This window comes from Bos grunniens, chromosome 5, assembly GCF_055505025.1.
Source record: "Bos grunniens cultivar Pamir isolate PY7600 chromosome 5, Bosgru_T2T1.0, whole genome shotgun sequence".
NCBI lineage: Eukaryota > Metazoa > Chordata > Mammalia > Artiodactyla > Bovidae > Bos > Bos grunniens.
In genome coordinates this window covers 102,758,156-102,763,932 of record NC_141169.1, presented here as the reverse complement: position 1 = coordinate 102,763,932, position 5,777 = coordinate 102,758,156, and positions in this window count along the sequence as shown.

The following is a 5,777-nucleotide window of genomic DNA, read 5'->3' as shown; positions in this document are numbered from 1 at the left end:
TTGAATGGTTCTATGAAGACCTACAAGACCTTCTAGAACTAACACCCAAAAGAGATGTTCTTTTCATTATAGGGGACTGGAATGCAAAAGTAGGAAGTCAAGAAACACAGGGAGTAACAGGTAAATTTGGCCTTGGAATATGGAATGAAGCAGGGCAAAGGCTAATAGAGTTCTGCCAAGAGAACACACTGGTCATAGCAAACACCCTCTTCTAACAACACAAGAGAAGACCCTACACATGGACATCACCAGATGGTCAATAGCAAAATCAGATTGATTATATTCTTTGCAGTCAAAGATGGAGAAGCTCTATACAGTCAGCAAAAACAAGACCAGGAGCTGACTATGGCTCAGATCATGAACTCCTTATTGCCAAATTCAGGCTTAAATTGAAGAAAGTAGGGAAAACCACTAGACAGTGAAAGTGAGAAATAGATTTAAGGGACTAGATCTGATAGACAGAGTGCTTGATGAACTATGGGTGGAGGTTTGTGACATTGTACAGGAGACAGGGATCAAGACCATCCCCAAGAAAAAGAAATGCAAAAAAGCAAAATGGCTGTCTGAGGAGGCTTTACAAATCGCTGTGAAAAGAACAGAAGTGAAAAGCAAAGGAGAAAAAGATATACCCATTTGAATGCAGAGTAATGGGGTCACAAAGAGTCTGACACGACTGAGCAACTGAACTGAACTGAATGTCACAGCAAACTCAAGAGAGTAAATTATTTCTCTTGTGCTCAGTCACTAAGTCATAGACTCTTGGCAACCCCATGGACTATAGCCCAACAGGCTTCTCTGTCCATGAGACTTCCCAGGCAAGAATACTGGAGTGGGTTGCCATTTCCTCCTCCAGATCTTCCTGACCCGGGGATCAAACCCGAGTCTCTTGTGTCTCCTGCATTGGCAGGTGGGTTCACTACTAGTGCCATCTGGGAAGCCCAAATAAAGCTCAGGAAACAGCAAAAACCTGTGAGAAGCTAGAAAAACTTAAAGCTTGGTAACTGTATTCAACAGGTAGATCTATGCTATGGCAGCAAATAGCCTCAGACTTAGTGACTTAAAACCACAAAAAAATGGATTTCTTGCTCACACTACTTATTCTGTTGGGGCCAGTGTGAGAAAAGCAGGAGAGAATCCATCTTGAAGCTTATCATCCATCTTAAAAACAGAATGCAAACTGGGCCTGAACCCTGCCCAAGACTGAGGAAACCGTTGCTAATGAAAACCAGGTCTCCTGGAGACTTCCCTCCCTACAGATGGCAAACAGATATTGTAGTTGAGGTCAGGCTGCCCGTGTGAGATTAACCATGGAAACATCCCCCTTGATGTAATTATTCCCCCCCTCCCCTTAACATTAGTTGTTTGTTCTCCTAGCACCTACTTGTTGTGAAACTTAGTCATATACAACAAAAAGGTTGCTAACATGTAACTAGTCACATAGTGTGGGGTATAAAACTGGGCCTCTCAGAAACATTAGGGTCCTTGTTGGGAACTGATTCCTCTTGGACCCGCTGGCATAATAAACTATGCCACTGTCTTGAGTGTCCTCCGGGGTGTGTTTTGCAACTCCAGATTCCACAACATTTCGACAACCATCGGGGTGAGAAGAGTATGAAGCTCTACCCTGTATAGTCGTTCAAGCACCTGGGCTGACAGATGTTCTATTATCAGTTGATATTGACAGCTCAAGAGCAGGCTTCAGGTTTTGCTGCAGTCAGGTAAATAAGTACCAAAGGGTCTCAGCAGCAATGCACTTATCTTTTCTTGGGTAAAATCCTAGGAGTGGGCAGGACTTCCCCGGTGGTCCAGTAGCTAAGACTCCACACTCCCAATGCAAGTGGCCCAGGTTTGACCCCTGGTCAGGGAACTAGATCCTGCATGCCACAACTAAGACCCAGTGCAGCCAAAGAAATATTTTTAAAAAACAAAAAAACTAGATGTGGGATGGCTGAGTCATATGTGTAAATAATTTCAAGGGTTTGTTTACATTTTTAAGAAACTATCAAATGGTTTTGCAAAGTGGTTGTATTATTGTACATTCTTGGCAACAGTGTATGAGCATTCCAGTCACTCCACATCCTTGCTAATATTTGGAATAGTCAAACTTTTAAATTACACATTCTAATAGGTAAAGAGTGATCTCTCATTAAGATTTAGACTTCCATTTCTCTAACAACTAATGGTACACAGCTTCTTTTCATCTGTTTAATTGCTATTGGTCAGTCTTCTTCAGCAAAATGTCTGGTTCAAGTCTAATAAGTTTGCCCATTTTTAGAATTGTATTATTTATTTTCTTATTATTGAATTTTGAGTTCTTTGCATGTATAAATGTGTTTTTTACTAAATACGTAATTAGAAAATGTTGTCATTTAGTTGCTAAGCCATGTCCGACTTTTCTGCAACCCCATGGACTGAAGCTTCCAGGCTCCTCTGTCCATGGTATTCTCCAGGCAAGACTACTGGAGTGGGCTGCCATTCCCTTCTCAGTGGAATCTTCCCAACCCAAGGATCCAACCTGTGTCTCCTGCTGCTCCTGCCTGCATTGGCAGCAGATTCTTTACTGCTGAGCCACCAAATTAAATATTATCCAGCACCCACTCCAGTTTTCTGGCCTGGAGAATTCCATGGACAGAGGAACCTGGCAGGCTACATTCCATGGGGTCACAAAGAGTCAGACATGCCTGAAAGACTAATGCTTTCACATTCACAGAAGTATTAGCTAGTGCTTGGTGATAATCATGTTGCAATATGTAAATGTGTCAGATCAACATGTTGTACACCTTAAATTTACACAATGTAATATGCCATTTATATCTCAATAAAAATTACACTAAAAAAAGTGGTGGGGGCTTCCCTGGTGACTCAGTGGTAAAGAATCTGCCTGCCAATGAAGGAGACATGAGCTCAGTCCCAGATCTGGGAAGATCCCACATGGCACAGAGCAACTAAGCCTGTGCACCACAACTATTAAGCCTGGGCTCTAGAGCCCAGGAACCACAACAACTGAGTTTCTTTGTATTCTGCAGCGAGAGAAGCCTCTGCCATGAGACATCTGCACACCACAACTCCCACTGTCTGAAACTAGAGAAAAACCCATGCAGCAACAAAGACGCAGCACAGCCAAAAATAAACACATAAATACAATTATTTTTTAAGTGGTGTTTTGTGGAAGGAAATATAATCAGAAATCTCAGTAACAAAGGGGTTTCACAGGAAAGAGACAGTAAATGATAATGCCAATATTTTGTAGTAACTATAAATGGAAAGGAACTTTTAAAATTGCATAGAAATTTAAAATTTTTTAAGTAAAATGAACAATGATATGTATTATATAGGATTAATATTTATGCAAGTTTATGTCCTTTATTCACAGGATAATCTCTTTAGAAGCAGAAGCCCACAGGTTTATCAGTTCAATTCAGTTCAGTCCCTCGGTCATGTCTGATTCTTTTGTGACCCCATGGACTACAGCACGCCAGTCCTCCCTGTCCATCACCAACTCCCAGAGTTTATTCAAACTTATGTCCATTGAGTCAGTGATGCCATCCAGCCATCTAATTCTCTGTCTTCCCCTTCTTTTCCCACCTTCAATCTTTCCCAGCATCAGGGTCTTTTCCAGTGAGTCAGTTCCTTACATTAGGTGGCCAAAGTATTGAAGCTTCAGCTTTAATATCAGTCTTTCCAATGAATATTCAGGACTGATTGGCTTAAGGATGAATTCGTCGGATCTCCTTGCACTCCAAGGGACTCTCAAGAGTCTTCTCCAAAACCACAGTTCAAAAGCATCAATTCTTTGGTGCTCAGCTTTCTTTATAGTCCAACTCTCACATCCATACATGACTACTGGAAAAACCAATGCCTTGACTAGATGGACCTTTGTTGGCAAAATAATGTCTCTGCTTTTTAATATGTTGTCTAGGTTGGTCATAACTTTCTTTCCAAGGAATAAGCATCTTTTAATTTCATGGCTGCACTCACCATCTGCAGTGATTTTGGAGCCCCCCAAAATATTCTGGCACTGTTTCCACTGTTTCCCCATCTATTTGCCATGAAGTAATGAGACCAGATGCCATGATTTTCATTTTCTGAATCTTGAGCTTTAAGCCACAGCTTGTGCTTCATCCAGCCCAGTGTTTCTCATGATGTACTATTCATATAAGTTAAACAAGTAGGGTGACAATATACAGCCTTGACATACTCCTTTTCCTATTTGGAACCAGTCTGTTGTTCCATGTCCGGTTCTAACAGTTGCTTCCTGACCTGCATACAGGTTTCTCAAGAAGCAGGTCAGGTGGTCTGATATTCCCATCTCTTGAAGAATTTTCCAGTTTATTGTGATCCACACAGTCAAAGGCTTTGGCATAGTCAATAAAGCAGAAATAGATGTTTTTCTGGAACTCTCTTGCTTTTTCCATGATCCAACAGATGTTGGCATTTTGACCTCTGGTTCCTCTGCCTTTTCTAAAACCAGCTTGAACATCTGGAAGTTCACAGTTCACGTACTGCTGAAGCCTGGCTTGGAGAATTTTGAGCATTACTTTGCCAGCTTGTGAGATGAGTGCAATTGTGAAGTAGTTTGAACATTCTCTGGCATTGCCTTTCTTTGGAATTGGAATGAAAACTGACTCCAGTCCTGTGGCCACTGCTGAGTTTTCCAAATTTGCTGGCATATTGAGTGCAGCACTTTCACAGCATCATCTTTCAGGATTTGAAATAGCTCAACTGGAATTCTATCACCTCCACTATCTGTGTTCATAGTGATGCTTCCTAATGCCGAGGTCCAGCCCCGGCTGATCCAGGGTATTCGAAGGGGAGACGGCGTCGGCGACCTATTCAAACGTTAATTAGAGATATAAAGAGTAATAGAATGAGGATAGCTCAGTAGGAAAATTCAGTGGAGAAAAGAGGCTGAGTAGCTTGGTTTACGTGGAAAATCAATATAACCTGTGACAATATAACCAGGTTAGCTCTGACCACGGAGGCCGCAGGCGCCCTCTCGAATAGCGGAAGGTGCCCCACCTTAGACACCTTCTCGAGTGGGTCTTAGAAGCCCAGGCAAATAAATGGTCGCAGAGGACCTCCGCGCTCCAGATGGAGACTTCAGCCAGGATGTGAAAAGAAAGAATGACATGGGGAGACCAAGCTCTGGTGAGCAAGGCCCGTAGCTTTATTTTTAACAGGGGCTTATATACCCAAAGTTACACATAGATGATAATAAGGGATGCAAAGTCAGCAGTTTTTGATCCTGATCAAAAACCAGGGTTTCTTTCCTGCAAATTTATCGTATACAAATGGTTTAGGTGATTTACATCATCTTCTGGCCAGAAGGCCTATTAACATTTTATGGCTCTTGACAAAGGCTTATCAACCGTAAGACTTATTTTCTCTAAGAGTAATTATTTTAAGGTTTGGCACCATCTTCCGAAGATAAAATTGCATTCCTATAGGGCGGATGTGTAATAGGTTTACAACAAAGGAAAGAATTTATTACCTTAAGGGTCTAAAATTACTAATACCAAGGCCACTACTTATTTTTTCTACATACCAACTATATTAATTAATACACATTCAAGGATACAATTCAGGGGATGCGGAAACTTGGCAGCAAGCATTGGTTCATCAATGAAATCTTTTACTAGTTTTATTCTGACAGTTTCTAACTCTCTGAGAGGCTCTAAGCTATTTGAATATCTTAAGCTTCCCATGCCTCTCGAGGCTGGGAGACTGTAAACAATCTTATGCATAGCTGTAGGAGTCCGGGTAAACTTGTCAGGCGA